Source organism: Balaenoptera musculus, chromosome 2 (genome assembly GCF_009873245.2).
Source record: "Balaenoptera musculus isolate JJ_BM4_2016_0621 chromosome 2, mBalMus1.pri.v3, whole genome shotgun sequence".
Classification (NCBI taxonomy): Eukaryota; Metazoa; Chordata; class Mammalia; order Artiodactyla; family Balaenopteridae; genus Balaenoptera; species Balaenoptera musculus.
This window is the reverse complement of record NC_045786.1, coordinates 121,121,138-121,141,694: the sequence shown is the minus strand read 5'-3', so window position 1 is coordinate 121,141,694 and position 20,557 is coordinate 121,121,138. Positions and strand designations below refer to the sequence as shown.

The following is a 20,557-nucleotide window of genomic DNA, read 5'->3' as shown; positions in this document are numbered from 1 at the left end:
GAAAGTAGATTCCCATGTGAATAAGGGGTGAGAAGGAGGGCATGAAATTGAGGAGGTCTTTAGCAACTCGTGCCATATTTCTGCTGGGCTCTGCTGGGACCATTCTGATATAACAGATCCATAGGATTTATTGGATTGATTGGATGCTTGGGGAATTAGAGAAAGGGAAAATTTTAGGATAATTCTCATGTCCAGTTCAGGTAACAGAGGTGTTATTTATTAAGATAAGCTTCACAGGAGGCTTTATAAAATGTGAGGGAAAGAAGATAAGTATAGTTCTGAGTATTTGGGACATCCAGGGGTGAAGACAGTTTTCCTGTAGTAGGGCTCAGGAGAAATGTGGCTGGAAGTGTAGACAGGGGAGTCATCTTCATATTGGATCTCACTGAAAATGTACTTCAGATCAACTCAGAAGACTGCTTAAGGTAACTTGGGAGATGGAGGAAGGAGATACAAGAAACTCTGAAATTTAAGAGGGCAAGTTGAGGGAGAGGCTTTTTGGAAGTGGATTCCTTTATTTAAACCAGAGAGATCCTTTATCAGCCCTACTCTAAATATCTAAAACATGTTGCCTTCAAGGGAAGGAATGAAGTTTCCTTCAAAAACATAAGACAGTCTTGTCTTCCTGGTAGAAGTGAGTATACAACCACAATGATGAGCTTACTCAGAGCTTACATATGATTTATAAATCACAAAGTAGAATTAAAACACAAGAAAAAGGTCATGAATATGATATAATAAATATGTATAGTCTCTACAAGTATCATGTTTGTTCCATGAGCAATAGTCAGAGCAATTTCAGCTAAATTGTAGATAAATATGGAAAAAGAAACAGCCAGGGACTTCCTTGGTGGTCCAGTGGTTAAGACTTCGTGCTCCCAATGCAGGGGGCACGGGTTCGATCCCTGGTTGGGGAATTAAAATCCTGCATGCCTCACGGCGGTGGGGGGGGGGGGGAGAAAAAAAAAAACAAAAAACAAACAAAAAAACCCCCCAAAAACCAATAAACAGAAAACAGCCAAAGTTTAGAGAATTCTACAGAAAAAATTCACTTTCTTAAATATTTTATTCTAACAGTCACAGGATGGCATGAAATATTCTGAAGTCAGCAATTCTGAAGAAGATTTTCTTCCTGTCAATTATAGCAGAACAAAGTAATGTATAATGAAAAGAAACCAAGGGTAACAAAGTTTTTCTTTCCGAGAGTGCTGTTTGTGAAAATTGTCCTTAGTCCTTTTCCATTTGTTAAAAATATTTTTTGTAAGTAAACAAAATTGAATGGCTATACTTAGCAGGGAAATTTGACCCTTACATGAACCAAGAAGTACAATACTTAGTAAGGTGAGAGTCAACTCAAAGCTCTGTTGCTACACCTGGCCTTTCAAAAATTCCTCAGTTTTAGGCATCTGCAACACAAGGCGAATTTTAATTGGGAAAAATATCTTCTAAGAATTTTTGGTGAAATGCAGTATTATAGAGTATTTTCCCATTTTCACACATTTTAATATTCATGCTTAAAGTTTAGAGTTCTGTTGGATGGACAAAAACTATTTACTAAATCACTTTCACAGAAGGCTAATCATTCATAATTAATAGATAAACTTCATAAAATGGCCAATAAAATTGATAACGTCTTTTTATCACTGCCTCCCATGATCGTAGGTGTGTATGACTGAATCTTGTCCCATACAGTCGAACAATAGGATTCAGTACCTTATACTGCATTGCTTGGCATATAATATTCTCTTCGGGAAGCTGATGTCTTCCCTTCAAGACATATGACCAGCTCAGGAAAACACTGCTGACATTAGGCTCTATTCTGCTTATGTTACACAAAACTGCAGGATTTCAAACGTGGCATTGCTCCAGAAATATATGCTATTTTTCTTAGACAGCACAAAGTAATACAATAAAAAAGTCACATCTGGTGTTAGTTTTCATCTTATTTTTCAGTTCACACCTTCATCATCATGACGTCAACTTTTCAGGTTGTAGCCATAGATCCATGGGTCAGATGAATTAAGGCATCAGAGTATAATAGTCCTTCCAGGATGGGTTTATGTTTCCAAGTTATTATTGTTTGGCACTCAGAGCATATTCTCCTATTGAAAAACTGTACTGTAAATGATAGTTTACATTCCAAGCCTATTTAACCTAAGATGCAACTGAAATTCTTAAAAATATTAATGAAATACAAGAAAACATTGTGACATTTTTTTTCAGGATCTTAAAATATACGTAAACATAGAATATGTTAAAAGAATTTAGAGAATGCTTTTCTGACATTTTCAACATTAATAATTAAGGAGATGCGTAAAAAAACTATAAGGTGGTTTAAACTTTTTTCCAAATGGCAGTGCCTGTGGAAAAGCAGGTTTGACTGAAAGATAACAGAGTGAACAGAGATGTTTGAGGAAATTCTGAAAGAGACTTTTGGTATTTTTAAGGAATTTGGAGCTAAAAGGCACCGCATTTTTTCTGTGTATAGTTTAACTTCAATTTTCACTTTTCCTTCATAAAGTTATATCATTATCACTTCTTCCATGCATATGAACCATGACTAGATTAAAAACTGTTACTTTTTTTGTTTTTGGTGGGAGGAAGGGGGTTCATAAATGGAATAAATCCACAAGCCTTTAATTTAGAGAGTAACATTTACTGTACTCTTAAAGCAAAATTTCTCTATTTAATTTGTTATATATTAAATTCATGGTCTCCCTTTTCCCAGGAGGTTGACTCTCACTGTCTCTCTTTATCTTCCAGCCCACTTTCCCATGCCTTCTCTTTCCTCCCTAGATCTGTTTCCCAGAAAGAACATAAAAGATTTATGATTCAAATTTCTTACACTAATTACCCACCTGCATTCTTTTTCTCTTCCCAATAGCTATGTCATACAGTATTTTAAATTTCTTACTTGTACTTTTATTTTTTCTGTAAACATAAATAACATTTCTTAACTCCTTATTTTGTAACTATTTATACCCTTCTCTTCAGCTCCCTTCCCTACTTTCATCTTCTAATTTCTATTGTCTCTTCTTTTACATTGTCAAGGATGATAACTGTGGCAAAAGCTGATAATTCTCACCCAATATCCATTCCTCCCCTCTGCATTAGTAATAAAATTTCTATTTTAGCTGGACACATAGCTGCCCAGAATAGAAACTACCTTTCCCAGTCTCCCTGTGATCAGGTGTGGCCGTGTGGTTGGCCAATGCCAATAGGATGTAAGTAGAAGTGTCCAATGTGACTTCCAGGAAATGTCCCTAGAGGGAGAGGCCACACTTTCCTCCATGTTTTCCTCCTTTCTGCTGTTTGGAATGTGGATGTTATGTCTGATGCTTGAGCAGCCATTGTGGGTTCTGAGGTAGAAGCCCCATGTTGGTGGAAAAAGCATGGGTCTCTCCTGATGGCGCCATACCAGCCCTAGACTGCTTATTTATAGACTCTCTTCATATGAAAGGACAATAAACTTCCGTCATGTTGAAGGCACCAGTATTCTGAGTTTTTCTCACAGCTTAACCCATAACACTATAATAGTTATACTCTGTTTTGTAACCAAAATTAGGTCTTTTGTGATTAGTCCATAGGTTGATTTGAAAAGTTGAGAGCCGTAAATAGTATTCACATAATTATAATTGGGTAAATATTGTTCAATACAAAGTCAAGAAGTTCTTTTTTTGGTGCATATCTGCAAAATTAACCTGTATTTTTTTGCCCCAATCTTACCCCCAACTTTTCCAAAATAGCATCTGTTTTGTTTAATCTCCCTTTCTTTCATTCCTACTAGAGACCTCCCTCCCAGAGCCCTGTATCTTCCTGTCCCAGCTCTGGACTTGATGATTTCTAGACATACTGAACATCTGTCATACTAACCTTCCATTCAGTGCTTTCAGGAAAATCTATTAATAAGGCCAAGTGTGAAAATGACATCGCCATCCTTCATTTAACAGGTTAGTTGTGGGGAAGAAGCTGGTATGGGAATCCCTTTTGGGTTTGTAAAATGCTTTTACGGGCAACCACCCCATTAATTTCCTTTGAACCTTATCTACCATTCCTATTTTTCTGATCATTTCTATTTTCTGGCACAGTGCCAGGCTAATACAATTCGTAGATTCTCATTTTGATTCTTTCTATTTTAGATTCATGAAAGCCTGTTTTTCTTTGTAGGTTTTTCTCTTTTACTCTCTTTGTATCTCTGAGGGTCAATATAATGAATCGGCCGAGTGCATGATCCCTAGAGTGAGATAGCCTGGGTGTTATCCCAGCTCCATTACTGATTGGGTGTATAATTTTAAACAAATTAACAATTACTTTCCCTTTCTCTAAGCCTCAATTTCCTTATCTATAAAATTGGGATAATGATAGCACCTACTGCATAGGTTTGTTGTAGAAATAAGCGAGTTAATCCATGCTTAGTGTTTATTGCAGTGCCTGGAAAATAGAAAGCACTCAATGTTACTTATAGCTGATACTATTAACAGTAGCATTAGAGATGTGAATTGGCCAGGGTCACACATACAAGAGCCTGAGTTCAAACCCAACTTGGCTCCAGAGCCTGAGGTTGTAACAACCATGCTGTGCTGTTTCGTGTGGGACACATGGTTTGAATGTTTCTGTTGGGGAACCAGCTGCTGTCTAGAACAGTAGTTTGCAGTTATGTGTGTGTATGGTTTGTGAGAGGTGAGGGCTTAATGTGAGACAGGGAGCAGAATAGCCTGGTCCCTTGAGGAGGCTTTTCTAAGTACATATATGCCTGGAACCCCTTCTGAGAAAGTCTGATAAACCCATGGGGGTGGGCTGTGGCAGGGATGTGTATTATGAATTAGCTCTCCTTGTGATCTGATAGCCCCTCTGGTTGAGAAAGCTGCTTTAGAAGAAGTTGCCATATTTTGCTGAAGTGGAATGAGTCTGCTAACAGAAATCCTAGGAAAACATGCAAGAAGGAAGTCAAATGAAAAGAAAGAAAAATGTAGGCTCAGTATGCCCTTTGGAAACATTCAAAACAATCAACGTTTTTCTTTTTTTTTTTAAATTTTATTTATTTACTTATTTATTTATTTATGGCTGTGTTGGGACTTCGTTTCTGTGCGAGGGCTTTCTCTAGTTGCGGCAAGTGGGGGCCACTGTTCATCGCGGCGCGCGGGCCTCTCATTATCGCGGCCTCTCTTGTTGCGGAGCACAGGCTCCAGACGCGCAGGCTCAGTAATTGTGGCTCACGGGCCCAGTCGCTCCGAGGCATGTGGGATCTTCCCAGACCAGGGCTCGAACCCGTGTCCCCTGCATTGGCAGGCAGATTCTCAACCACTGCGCCACCAGGGAAGCCCTTCTTTTTTTTTACACTTACACTGCTGTGACTCATATTTGTACATGCAAAACATACTTCTGCTGCCACGTCACTCTTTTTAAACAAAATTAAGCTAGTCTATTCTATTCAGCTAGTCTTTCCCTTTAATGAGAGCTTTAGTTACCTCTTAACAGTATCAAACCTATATATAATCCCCCAAATGCTTACTGCTATAAATTACCTTCAAATACGTAATTCAACAACTAAAATAAAATAAAATATTGTTAAGGATTTTCCAGTACTTCAACAAGATATTGTCACATTGTTCTTTTATCCTAAACTGAAATCACTAAATCAATGCCATGTACTAAATATATAGATTTTAAGCAAAATCCTTCTTTTATTATAACATAAAGAGTTAAGATGCAAATAACTTAAAACACGATAGAGGTGAAAAAGTGAATGCATATTAAGTAGCTAAAACTTATATAAGACTTAATATGTATAGGGGACTAAGTGCTTTACATGTATGAATTTATTTAACCCTTACAGCAACCCTGTGAAAGAGGCTCAATTATTATATGCCCACTTTTGCAGATGAGGAAATGGAAAAAGGTTTACATGCCCAAGTTGCATAGCTAATAAAGTGAGGGAGCTGGGATTTGAAGTCAGAAGTGTCTGGCTCCAGAACCTGTGAGCTTAACCATAGTGCCTTCCCTAAACCAAAGAAGAAAGGAGAATGGAAAAAGAAGTCTGTCACAAGTAACTAAGAGATATCATATGATGAGCATAAAATAAGTTGAACACTCCTTTATTATTTTTAATATACTTCTGTTTTTTAGAGGGTTATAACTATCTAAATTTCAGTTCTTTAAGTTATATAAGACAACTTAGCTCATCATGTCATTCTAGGACATCTCTTTCTCCCTGCCCTCCCTCTCCCCCAAGATCTATAAGGCTATGAAGTGTTCTGCATATGCACACAAATGCTTGTGTTCTCTTGGGCTAACCCACTGGTTCTCAAATTTTAGTTTATATTAGAATCACCTGAGGGGGTTCCAAGATGACAGTGTAGGAAGATCCTGAACTTACCTCCTCCCACGGACACACCAAATCTATAGCTATGTATGCATCATTACCTTCTGGAGAAGATCTGAAAACTAGATGAACTGCTTCTCCACGACAAAGGATAAAAGGACTGCATCAGGTTGGGTAGGAAAGGCAGAAACACAGTCTCAGCAAAACCCTACCCCTGGCATGGCAACAAACAATAGAGAGGGATTTCACTAGTCCTGTGCTTCTCCCAGAGGACTGAGGGGTTGGTGCCCCACATCAGGCACCCTGGGATCTGCATTGGAGAGGTGAATCCTAAAACATCTGTTAGAAAACCAATGGGGCTAATGTCCAAGGGACTCAAAGTACTATAGGAAACTGAGCTTCCCCTTCTAAAGGGCTTGCATGCAGTCTCACTTGCTCTGGGACCAAGCAAAGAAAGAGAAGTTTGAAAAGTGCCTACTCTATGTAAAGGGTATTCATTTGCTAACCTAAAATCATCTATGGAGGGTCAGTTGAAACTGTCCTTGGAGGCAGAGGTGCTGGTGGATGCCATTATTGCACTCTCCACCTTCTCTGGTAGCACAGGTGCGTGCACGGGCTTGGAGGTGGCACCCTCCTACTGCCTTGCTAAGACAGGCAGGACTGAGTGGTCAGGGCACTATCCCACTGCCTTGCAGCACTACCCTACTCCCTGGCTGGGGCAGGCAAGTGTGAGTGGTTGCCCTAGTTCTCCCACTCCCAGCCTATAGCTAGTGTGTGCACACAGGCAAGGCACTCTCCTGCTGCATTGCTGAAACCTGTGGGGTGCACAGTCGAGATATTCTCCTGCTGCCAGCTCAGTTTCATTTATCATTTCTATTGTTTTTCTAGTCTCAATTTCATTTATTTCTGCTCCAATCTTAACGTTATTTCCTTCCATCTACTAACTTTGGGCTTAGTTTGTTCTTTTTTTCAGTTCCTTCTATTGTAAATTTATGTTGTTTATTTGCGATTTTTCTTTTTTTTAATGTAGGCATTTATTATTATAAACTCCCCTCTTAGAATTGTTTTTGTTGCATCCATATGTTTTGGTGTGTCGTGTTTCCATTTTCATTTGTATCAAGATATTTTTTGATTTCTCTTTTGATCTATTTTTCGACCCATTGATTGTTCAGGAATGTGTTGTTTAATTTCCATATATTTGTGAATTTTCCAGTTTTCTTCCTGCTTCTGCATAATTTCAGAGAGTACGTGACAGACATATCTCATAAAGTTCACGTTTGTTTATTCACAAACATTTACTTCATCAGCAAATTCTTTAACACATGCTGAGTCCATAATATATTGTATTCATTATTTGCTCTAAATTTAACATTTAACTTTGCAACATATACTTATATTTTTGGAATTTCTGCTCAAAATAAAATTTATTGTATAGTTCTCTCAAAATATTTTTAAAGCATATTATGCTCTGATACATGGATTTGGAAGTTCTGCATAAAATTCTATTCTACTGACAAAAAGTCACAGAAAAAAATCTGCTAGTCAGTAGGGGCTAATTTTCATAGATATTTGAATAATTACAGTTCTACATTTTAAAGAAATGTATTGCAACAGAAACCTTATTGTGTTTATCCTTCATAAATAAATTTCTTGGCTTTTTTTCTTGTGAAGATTTTTTCTTTAATTTGAAGATAAATTAAAATTCACAGCTTATCAGTTTGACAGAAGATTTAAAATAGAGGAATTTTAAAACAAACCTTTATATTTTGAAAAATGTAAGAAGTGCTTCTTTATTAATTTTCCACAGTTTGTTTTTCAATGGGGAAAAAAACCACATTTGATCTGCATCTGACTGACTGCAAGACAAAAATCAAGTTGGTCTAATTTAAAGTGACTTGCTCTTATCATACGATGTCATCTCTTATTTTCAGCAGAGATAGAAGAAATTGAGTGAGAAAATTGAAAAATCATTTTAATGCTCCCCAAAGAAATTGTAACATGGGTTGGAACATATGGGTAATTTGTGAGGAAAAGTCAGCTATGGAGTCTAATCATTTTCAATGTAATTTTTGTGGCTGAAGTGTTCTAAACCAAGAAAAGTTTTCCTTTTTTTGAAGACAAAACTCTGATCAGACCTCTTCAAACTTTGTTTCATTTGTAACTGGGGTATTGAACAAGCATGACTCATGAGATATGATAAAAATGCAACTCTACTTTTGCCCCCTGCTGCTCCTTTAAGATTTATTTAGTGGAATAATCTCTCCTTTTCTCTGGTTGGAGGACTGGTTCTGTGACTTTTTTGCTCATATCTAGGTAATAGACTATACTAAAGTCACTTTAGGTCAAAACCAATCTCAATTCAAACACTAGAATGTTCACTTCCCAACAATGATCAAAACATTAATGATAAATTTTCTCTTTCCCAACAGGGCCCATCAGATTGGAATGGGGAGGGCATTTTCCTCCTCACCCCATTAATATTTCTTCTCTTTTCCCAGCTTGCTAATTGTGTTTTGACCCTCCAGTGTTAGGCCCAGGAGGAGAGGGAGTTAAGGGGAAAGAGTACAGTTTTAAGTGGTTGGTGCAGTCAGTACCAGCTATAATTTTCAGGGCCTGGTGCAAAATGAAGTATAGGGTCCCTTGTTCAAAAAGCAGAAAAAAAGTGTCTTTAAAAGTTCTAAGAGATAAAGCTTTTTCCTTTCTTCCATAACCTCTCTTTTGACTTGTCATGGTATTTTTATTTGCTATTTAACGTCATTCTAAGAAAAAAAGTTAAAAGTAACATGATTTTATTGTTCATCTTTATATTTTGCAATGCCAGTTTTCAAAGCAAATATAAGAGGATTTAATTTGTATGCAAAATCCCTGAAATTACATACCTTGTATTTTGTAGGTGGAACATACACGTACAGAACTCTAGAAATGCTGCACGTGACTAACTCAGCTGTTTTTATCCCACATCTTGATCCATGTACATTTTACTAACACCTTCAACTTTGGGCTTACTAATAAGCAAGGGAGAAATGAAAGGAAAAGGAACTGTGAGTTGCGCTGGCTTTCCCTTTCCTTCTATGTCATCACTTTAGCATAAGAGGTTAGTTAATTCAGAGAAATAAAATGAGTAAGAAAATTTGATTAGGGTTCTTTGGTCATTTGTATTTCTCAGAATGCCATTGCCTGCTCTTTGTGTTTGAAGCAAGTTCTGATTCACAGGCAAGACATCGCCTCTGGGCCCTGTCAGCAACCTCAGCTTCCTCAGTTATAGACATAACACATTCACTGTATACTCACTTTGAGTCTCACTGAACTCCCACACAACGTGGGTTCACTGGAATTCAGTGCTCATGGGACATCATAAATGCTCTATGCAAACGAGGCAGCAAGAAATGACATGTTGGCTCCTTGGACTTATAAAACACTAGCTCAAAGACACAGTTATTAAGAATCTGAATATCCAGAGCATTAAATCAAGCATGGAGTCCTTCTGAGTGCAGGGTCCTATGTAACCACACAGGTCATGCTCCATGAAACTGATCCCGAGTACAGTTGTCCTTCACACATAGTCTCTTGCTGTGGGAGTCCCATTGACCCTTCCAGGTAGTTGACTTAGGCAGGCTATCAGCTGACTCCTGTGAGGCCCACATCTGGTCTACATTCAATACTCGCGTATGATTTGACTGCAAATGCAGATACCTCTCATATGTAGCAACAACCCACCTTTGCTTTGCTACCAAAGCAGCTCTCCAAGTTTTCCTAGGGAGACAGCCAACCTTTGTGTCCTAAGCTGCTAGAAGTCAGATCTCCATCTCTCTAGGTGGTCTCTTTGAAGCACCCTTCCCTCTAGGCTTGAGGTGAAGGGGCAGAAACCTCTTCATCCTTTCTTCTTAGTAATCCCACAGGTTAGAGCTCATAATACAGCATCCTCATCTTTCTCACAAAATCTTCTCCCCAACTCTACTTTTTCAAGTATTTTATATCTCCCTATGGGTACAAACCAGACTTTGATCTCATTTTTTGAATAATGTTTTGAAAATCTGCCTATGGTTTTTTTCTCAAAAATCACTTTGGTATCTGTTGTCTATCCTAACTCAGTGCTTCAGCTGAAACTCCCAAATTAAATGTTCTGTTCCACGTAAATTATCATACTGGGTACAAAGCATGCCATGGGCACAGGTTTGGGTATGTTAAATGTTTGGTCATTTTGAGTTTCTTTGCGGTCATTTTGAATGCTTGTGAATCTTCTTCCTGAAGACAATATGCCACTAAGCTTTCAATCTGTCTTGAAGCTCATAATATAGGGACACTGATGAAAAGCAAGCTCATTATATGCTGGTCTGAGGAATTCAAGCATTTTCTATATACATTGCTAATGCTTCACCTAAGACCAAACTATTTGTGTGGAAATAATAGTCTATAGGGAAAAAAGTGGAGTTCTAGTGTCAGAGAGATCTGGATCTGATTTCTGTTTTTGCTACTTTATACTTTATTACCTTGTAGAAATTACTTAACATTCCTAAGCTGTAATTCCTCATTTGTAAAATGGGAGAATAATACTAACTTTCTTGGGTTATTTGATGATATGATGCGTGTGAATATTCCGGACATTCAACCAAAGTTACTTGCCCTGATGACCATTAGTAATTTGGTGGGGAGTTTTAAGTTTATTTGATGGAGAGGAAAAATTATTATTTAAATAGCCACTGACAACAGCCTTTTCTTATAGGAGTAATATATATTGCTTTTGGTTTAGCACAAATCTTTTCGATGAGGCTATGGGAATATAGGCCTCAGTGTATGCACGAGAATTTGAAGAAATGTGAGGAGGAGAACTAAAGTGCTCTGTGTAATAGAGTAAGAAATTTAGAGTTTAACTCAACCATGACTTTAGTGTCACTTCTATCCCTATGTCCTACTCCAGCAAACATATGCCACTAGGTAATGGTGAGTAATGTAAATTTTAGGAAGATGGAAGTGTGAACAGCATTTCATTCCAAAAAAAAAAAAAGCCCATCAGATATATCTTTTATCTGCAAAGTTGTTCTTCCCAGCCTCCATGCCACCTCTAGCTCCTGGTTCCAGACTCTTCCCACCCCCAATATTCTTTATATCCCTTTTCTTAAGCAAAGCAATTTATCTTTGCCCAAGTTTTTCTAATTTTGTGTCTTCATACTCTTCACCAAACTCTTTCATCAAGTATATGAAAGACCATTACATTAAAAATTATGTGCTCAGAAGAAAAAAGTTTCTTTAACTTCTAGGATTCACTCACTCTCCTTAGAATTTGTAAATTGTGAATAGTAGTAGGCTTTTCATCATTTTTTCTTTCTTGTCATAGGAGTTTCCAGGAATAGGTTAGACGTAAGAGAAGGTGGCTTGGAAAGTGGTGTAAAAGTGCAAAGAACTTCAACTAGCCCAGATGGCACTTTGTGTAGCATCAGGCAGATGTGGCCCTTTTGCAAGACATGTGCTTCAGATTGTGGAGCAGAATATGAGCTGAATTGTAGTCCTCTACTCACCCCTTTAGACAAGCACTCTTGGGCAGGGAACAACCTGCACAACTAGATGTGCTGTCTCTGGAGAGGGAAGAACAAAGTAGCAAGTGGAACATCTATGAAAGGTGACCTGTGAGAAGTTGCCAATGCTTAGACAGCTGGCATAATTTTAAGGACAGGATTGGCTAGTGTTCAATTTTGAAGACATCTGCTGAGAGTCAGTATATAATTTCAGTTACCCTGGAGCTATCAGTAAAGCTGTCTATTAATAAAGTCTTGAGTTGGTGGTACTTTGAAGAGTAAAGGGATAGAGTCTGAGTTCAGCTGATCAAACAGTGACCCAAGGTAGAAATATGATTGGAGAGTAGAAACAGCTGTAATATGGGGGTGACTAAGGAGCAGTCTTCAGCCTAACCACCCTTTCATGAATATCCTGGAGAGGTGTGCTTTGATTACAGGGGATGGCCAATGCTTGGATTCTATTGCTATGAGTGGAATCCACAACTAGATCAAGGGAGGCAGAGTATAATGCTGAAGAGCATCAACTCAGCTCACTGGAGTCGTAACTCACTGTGGTGTGCCCAGTGCGGGGGATGACCCCCAATGAGCCCCACTTCCTGGTATTCACATCCCTGTGCAATCTCCTCTCCTAAAGTGTGGGCTGGATTTGATTACTAACTAATAGGAAACAGAATATGGCAAATTGGATGTGATGTCACTTCTGAGAGTACGTTACAAAAAGACTTGGCTTCCATCTTGGGTACTCGCTTTTTATTTTCTCTTACTTGCTCTAAGGGAAGACAGCTAGCTGCCATGGTGTAAGCTGCTTTATGGAGAGGCCCACGTGACAAGAAACTGAGGGAGTTCTCTGGCCAATAAGCAGCAAAGAACTGAATCCTGCCAACAGTCGCATGAATGAGATTAGAAACGTATCCTTTCCCCGTCAACCCTTCAGATGAAACCTCGGCCTTGGCAAACATCCTGACTACAGTCCATGAGAGAACTTGAGGCAGGAGCACCCAGCTTCACTTCTATTGGGTGGGCCAAAAAGTACCTTTGGTTTTTTAAGTAAAAATAAAAGAAACATTTTTCATTTTCACCAAGATCTTTATTGAACAACTATTCACCCTTTTGTTCCACTACTTTCTGCCATTTTTCAGGCAACTTCATAATTCCGTCTTCCCAAAACTTTTTAGCTTTTTTAGCAAAGAACTGTTCCAGGTGTCTTTTACAGTCTTCCAGGGAATTGAAATTTTTTCCATTAAGAGAATTTTGTAAAGACTGAAATAAATGGAAATCCAAAGGTGTAATGTCTGGTGAATATGGCAGATGAATCAGAACTTCCCAGCCGAGCTGTAACAGTTTTTGCCTGGTCATCAAAGAAACATGTGGTCTTGCATTATCCTGATGGAAGATTATGCGTTTTCTGTTGACTAATTCTGTATGCTTTTCATCGAGTGCTGCTTTCAGTTGGTCTCATTGGGAGCAGTACTTGCTGGAATTAATCATTTGGTTTTCCAGAAGGAGCTTATAATAGAGGACTCCCTTCTAATCCCAACATCAATATACACAACATCACTTTCTTTGGATGAAGACCAGCCTTTGGTGTGGTTGGCGGTGGTTCATTTCGCTTGCCCCACGATCTCTTCTGTTCCACATTATTGTACAGTATCCACTTTTCATTGCCCGTCGCAATTTGTTTTAAAAACGGAACGTTTTCATTATGTTTCAGTAGAGAATCGCATGGGAAATGCGGTCAAGAAGGTTTTTTTCACTTATGTGGAACCCAAACATCAAAGCGATTAACAAACCAGGCTGATGCAAATGATTTTCAACGCTTGATTTTGAGTATGTCGGCTATCACCCGCCTGGTATAACGTTGATTGTTCTCAATTATTGTTTTGATTTGATCGCTGTCAACTTCAAGTGGTCTACCCAACCGTGGAGCATCGTTCAGCGAGAAATCTCCAGCACGAAACTTCATGAACCACTTTTGACACGTTTGACCAGTCACAGCACCTTCTCCATACACTGCACAAATCTTTTTGTGTGTTTCAGTTGCGTTTTTACTTTTCTTGAAATAATAAAGCATAATATGCCAAAAATACTGCTTTTTTTCTTCCATCTTCAATATTAAAATGGCTACACAAAAATTCACCAATTTTGATGTCTTTTTTAAATGCATGCTGATATGACAACTGTCACATACAATCTAACAAAATTGTTTCGAATGACGTTAAAGACAACTAAGTGCTACTAGAGCCATCTTACAGAAAAAACCGAATGAACGTTTTGGCCCAAATGATATATCAGTTATCTATTTTGGTCTAGCAAGCAACCTCAAAACTTAGTAGTTTGAAAAAACAGCATTTATTATCTTACAGTTTTTGTGGGTCTGGAATTTGGGAGCGGTTCACCCGGATGGTTCTGGCCTGGGGTTTCTCATGAGGTTACAGAAAGATACTACTTGGGGTTACTTTCACCTCAGGGATTGACTGGAGCTGGCAAGTTGATCGTGGTTAGGAGGCCTCAGTTCTTTGCCACATGGCCCTCTCCTTATGACTTCTGTGTGTTCTCACGGTATGGCATCTGGCTTCCCCGAGAAAGAGTGATCCAAGAGAGCAAAGTGGAAGGTGAAATTGTTTTTACGACCCAGCATCAAAAGTCACACACCATTATGTTTTTGCCAAAATGATTGAGCCCACAGACCATCCCCGATACAATGTGAGAGGGGACCACCTAGGAGTATGACTATCAGGAAGCAAGCTATTAGACCTTGGACTGGTTGCTCAATGTTGCTAAACTTTAGTTTCCTTGGCTTTGAAATGAGGATATAATGGTAGCTGAGTTTTAGGGTTGTGAAGATTAAGTGTGATATTTCAGATATAAGCACTTAGTAACCACTACATGCAAATTCTCTTTCTCAGTCTAGTTTAGTGAGTTTTCTAAAAAAGGTGTGTGTGTGTAAATAGAAAATGATGGGTATTTCTAGTACAGACATCTTCAGTTATAAGAGAACCTTATATGTGTGCTCAATAAATGTTAGCTATTTTCATAATTATTATTACTAGTTATCAGGATATTATTACTTATATTGCATAGCTGACCCATCTTTCTTAGCACAGTTTCAGAGGGATTCCACAGATGATTTGTTATATGATCATCATGCATCTGAAGTTCTTTGAGAAGCTATCTAATGGCAACTCTTGATTAAACCACATTTAACACATTATGACCTAATAAAATATTCTGGCTAGTGAGACTGCCTCATTACATGTCACAGAAATTAAAAATGCAGCTTCTAATATAAGTGTGCTGTCCTTAATGTGCTGCCAGAGAGCTTTTTGCTGACAGAGTCAGCAGAATGCAGAACGTGCTTGATCTACAATATCTGCAGGTCAGTTTAGACATTGTGAATCTTGTTTAGATTGTAAACAGGTATATTATATTTGCTTTCAGTCTCACAAAGCTGGAGTACAGATTCTGCAGGAAAATGGGATTTAGTCTTAGGAATAATTTGGTTATTAAAAGCAGCAATTCAATCAAGCTTGCTGAAGAGTAGGTGCATTTATTTTAAATGTTCAGAAAAATCTCACAGAATGCAACTATTGGAAATAGCCATCTCCCATGAGACTGGAAATTCATCAGGTGATCTTTCCTTCTCTCTTGTCACATGGTCTCTGTCTCTCATTTTGGGGTCTGTGTGAAAGGCAACTTCTGGTATTCATGCCCTATGTAATCTTCTCTCCTTGAGTGTGGGCTAAAGTTATTGACCCACTTCTAAAGGTGGAAGTAGGGAGATGTTACTTTTGAGATTAGGTTAAAAAAGATGGTGACTTCAACCTTGGGTGTGTCTTTCTCTCTCTCAGAACTCTTATGCTGGGGTAAGCAAGGTGCCATGGTTTGAGTAGCCATATAGAGAGGCTCAGACGGTATGGAGAAGAACTGAGGTCCTTAGTCCAACAGCCTATGAGAAACTGAAGCCCTCAATCTGAAAGCCCTTGAGTAACTAAAGCCTGTCAATAGCCATAAGAACTTGCAAGTGGATATCTTATCCCCAGATGAATTGTTGAATCTTAAGATAGTTGCAGCCTTAGCTGACAGTTTGACTGTAACCTCATGAGACACTCTGAGTCAAAATTATGTAGCCAAACTGCTTCTGATTCCTGACCTCCTGAAACAGTGAGCTAATAAATATTTGTTGTTTTAAGCTGGTAATTTTTGGTGTAATTTGTTATGCAGCAATAATGAATACAGATTTTGGTGTCTAGAAGTAGAGTGCTGCCATGATGAGAGCGTAAAATGTAGAAGTGGTTTTAGAACTAGGATTTGAGCAAAATGTTAGCGAAATTCTAAAGTTCCCAAAGAAACTGTTAATAGAGGCTTCTTGGTCTTTTATAAGACTGAGGGTGAGTGGTGGCAAAAACTGAAGAAATGGGGACTCCTTGTTATGTAGTGGCAGAAAGCTTAGAAACCTCATTTCTTGTAGTAACATGAAACGTAGAAAATGTACTTTGTGAACTGGGTGATCGAGCTCAGGAGATTTCCAAGCAAAGGTGCTTGGAAGGTGGTATATGGTTTCTTTTTGCTGATTATAGTAAAATAGGAGAGGAATGAATTAAATTGAAGTAGGGATGTTAAGTATAAAAGAGTCAAGACTTCATAGTTTTTAAAATTCTGTTTTTCCAGATGGCAACTGGTACCAAAATTAAGAAATGGCTTTTGATCAAAGATCAAATCTAGGGCACTGCCAGGAGAACAGAGGTCTAAAGAGGAAGCAAAGGATGTGACTGTCAAAACTTCTGTTAAAACCGAAGGTCATGCCCCAGGGTAATATTCAGTCATAAAGAGGACCCTTTAAAGAGATTAATGGTGTGTCTCACAGATCCTCTCAATGAAACAACAGTGCTTCTAGGAAGCTAAGGTCATTGTGTTTCAGCTATCTTGAGGCAGGAGTTGGGCCTCAAGAGGAGGAGAAAGAGAGGAGCTGAGCCCTGCCAAGATAAGAGACCACATATTTCTCATTCTCGAGGTCAAGGACCTTCCCGATTATACATCGCAGAAAGGGCTCCTCGGAGGTCAAACGGAGGGGGCGTCACCCCATAGTAAGTGATGTCAGCCTATGCATAGGCCTCTTCGCTAGAAACCATCTTGGCTAAGAAATGCGTGCACGCACAGGGGGAGGACCCTGAGATAAACCAAATACAGACTCAGAGCCAGGCAAAGAAAGATGATTGGCCAGAGGAAACCCAGAAGAAATGCCCCATATAAGTGATTCAAACTACCACGAGGGTGTGACTTTCTCTCTGAGTCTGCCCCTGTGAGTCTATTCACATGTACCTTTTTCCTCCTAATAAACACTTTACTTGTTTCACTAACTTCTGTCTCTTTGTGGAAATTCATTTCTACAAAGCTGACAGGCCAGGGCCTTGTCACTGGTCACTGGTCTAATGACTAGGATTCAGTGCTCTCACTGACACAGCCTGACTTCAATCTGGCTGGGGAACCGAAATCCTGCTTTAAACCGCTGCAGGCCAAGGTCACCGGATATCAATCTCAGCCAAGGCTCAAGGGAGAGAAGAGCTTATTTCAAGATTTCTGAGTGTGCCTTTTGTCTAATGGAGTGAATCCCAAGATGATTCACGGGAGACCCACAAAGTTTTTAAGAGAGTTATATATGCAGAGTTATATATTGCCAGCTTGAACTCAAGGGGATAGAGACAGTATGGAAAGAGGAGAGACTTTTGGACCCCAGGACTATACTGGAAGGAAGGAAACTGTGATAGCTGCTTGGCTGTAAAAACATGGTACATGTCACAACAAAAGGAAGGAAGACTCAGAGGGCAGAATAAACAACTGAGAATCAAGGAATATCCAACCTTTGCCCAGCTGGATTTCAGAACTACCATGGACCAGTGAATCCTTTGTATATTCCTTTTCTTCCCTTTTTGACAGGAATGTGTATAGCAGTTTTTCAATACCTGTCCTCATTGTATGTTGTGTGTGTATGTGGGGGTGTGTGGCAGATAACTTGTCTCTTTAATTTTACAAGTCTGTTGATCAAGAGGTATTCAATTTGAGAAGTTGTATTTAAGGAGCTACACCTGACAAGCTTCATCAGCACCTGGATCTAATTTAGATGACAGGATTCTAGACTTGGAACTCATACTATAATAGGATGAAACTTTCGATGCTTTGGGAGGGGATGCGGGAATTTTGCGTGTAAGAGAGATGTGAATCATTGGGAGCCATAGGTGTAGACTGCTGTAGGCACCTTCTAAGATGGCTCCCAATGATGTTTCCTCTTGGTATTCATGCTCTTGGGTAATCTCCTGCCAGTAGGGGCTGGACCTAGTGATTCACTTCCAATGATTATAATGTGGACAAAGGGATGGGCTGTCACTTCTGAGATTACATTTCAAAAAGACTTTGGCTTCCATCTTGGATGTGTTCTCTCTTTTTCTTGGATCACTGGTATCAGGGGAAGCAAGCTGTCATGTAGTGAGCAGACCTATGAAGAGGTTCATGTGATGTTTCAAGGAACCAACCCCCTTAAGGGCTCACCCCAGGAGGAACTGAAGTCTGCCAACAACCATGTGAGTATGTTTAGAAGCAGATCCTTTGACCCCAGTCTGGTCTTAAGATCCCTGCAGTCCCAGCTGGCAGCTTGACTATAGTGCTATGAGAGACCCTGAACCAGAACCACCCAGCTAAACTGGTCCCAGATTCCTGACCCTCAGAAACTGTAAGGTGATAAATGTTTGTTGTTTGAAGGCACTGAGCTTTGGAGTAATTTGTTATGCAGCAATAGATAACTAAGACAGTCTGCTTTCTCTTTTTGGCTTCTCTGATGACTCATTGCTTTCACACAGGGTTGCTCTGCTTCCTGACCATAATTGACTAGGTCAATCTCTGGGTTCCAATTTTAAATTTTTGGAGAAAGAATCTTATTCTTCCAGCTTGGGTCAGAGGTCCCACCCTGGTTCTACTTCCTTTACCCAGAAGTGGTGAAGCATTAAGTACGTAGAGCTGCCTTTTCCAGGTTGTTGGTGAGTTATGTTCTTATAAAGCCAGTAGAGAGGGAATGATGGGCCTTTTTAGAATTGCTGCTTTGGAAAATGTTCCCCCAAGCTGTTTTGTATCTGGCAAACTGAGCTGGGTTATTCACAACAGTGAATCCAGGAGCTGTAACATATTCAGAAGATTCAGTCAAAGTGCCATAGGATGGTATTAACAGTGATACTTTTATTTTTTATTTATTTATTTAATAGATCTTTATTGGAGTATAATTGCTTTACAATGGTGTGTTAGTTTCTGCTGTATAACAAAGTGAATCAGCCATATGCATACATATATCCCCATATCCCCCTCCCTCTTGAGCCTCCCTCCCACCCTCCCTAAAAAAAAAAAAAAAAGAAACAGTGATACTTTTAAATAGTTATACATACTAAATGGAAGTTAATGCTAGTTGCAACTCAGCAGTAATTAGTAAAGCCATTTCCTCAATATTTTCACTAAGGTAGTTGAGCTGACCATACTTTTCTCAAAGTATAACATCACAGGTGATAACTGGAGCTGTCTAGTGAGCACATTGAGGGACTCCTTCAGGGAGATGTCCTCATTCGTCAGGAATGATTCAGAAGTCTGTTAGGAAGGAATTGGCTCATACCAGTGTGATGGGGAAGGAAGACTATTATGTATGCCTAGGGGCACCAGGAGTTACAGTTAACATTTTATATTTCAGTGGTGCCTTCTAGTTGCAAACTGCAGTGATTTTTTTTTATAGAGTTGGTTGAACTCAGAATTGTATTACAGTAATAAAGGACTGTCTTGTTGAAAGCCTTTTTCCCTTTTCTATTTGATTAGTGTTACTCTACATAGCACAGTGATTTGAACGTTCTTGAGGAGATTGTAAATTGCACCCTAAAAAAGAAGAAACCCACCCATGTATATGTTTTAGCATCAGAAAAGTTAAGGTGAGAGAAGATTTGAGTAAAATGTTTACAACAAATGTATCATGGTATCAAAATGGTTTTGAATATGAATATGTGTTAGATAATATTCACCTGTAATTGACTAACTAGTTGTTTCTGTGATTTTGACACTGAAGCTTCTACCGTGAGATTCAGGTACAGGTGAATTTGCATATCTGCCTCATGATCTCTGGGACATTGGGTCAGGCACCAGCAGTCCTAGTTCCTTAAGGGCTCCTAGGAATCTTTTGAGGTGGCTGTGGGGATCTTGGACCTGAGAATTTGGCTCCCAGACACTAGATTTATGACTGTTTAATGCTGAAGGAGAAAAAAGAGGCTGCTTTAAATATTGGGAGTGTCCTGGGGGACAAAGGAGTCACTCTGAGGTGGGAGGCACCACCTGAATCAACTGTTGGCCCAGCTTCCTGGGGAACTTGGTTAAAGTTTTGGCACAGAGGGTTTTATAAAACTTAAAGAGTAAGACTATATTTTAGGACCAAAGGAGCTGTAATCATGTAGATCAAAGATCATCAATGACTAGTTGAAAGAAAGCCATCTTTTCTGCTATTCACCTGAGGCAGAAGGTACAGTAAATTCCTGACAAGGCAGGTGCCATTAGAGGCTTCAAAAAAGAGTTGGTCAAGACAGCAGTGACCTGAGCATAGGATCACATGAAGGGGATGAGAGAAGGGGCAAATTAGCTACACACATCCTTCTTACTGATTATGGTGGTGTGATCCAATTCTTTTCCAAAAAGCTGGGGGCCAGAG

The 20,557-nt window shown here is 39.1% G+C and overlaps 1 protein-coding gene across 1 annotated transcript in view; it reads left to right on the top strand.

Moving 5' to 3' along the window:
- The window catches only part of LOC118891157 (H/ACA ribonucleoprotein complex non-core subunit NAF1-like), a 159,961-nt gene that overhangs the window by 137,029 nt on the left and 2,375 nt on the right, over positions 1 to 20,557 (top strand). Inside the window, exon 3 of the mRNA XM_036844823.1 lies at positions 18,296 to 18,410. The gene's annotated coding sequence lies outside the window, so the exon portion shown is untranslated. The remainder of the gene's footprint in view (positions 1 to 18,295; positions 18,411 to 20,557) is intronic.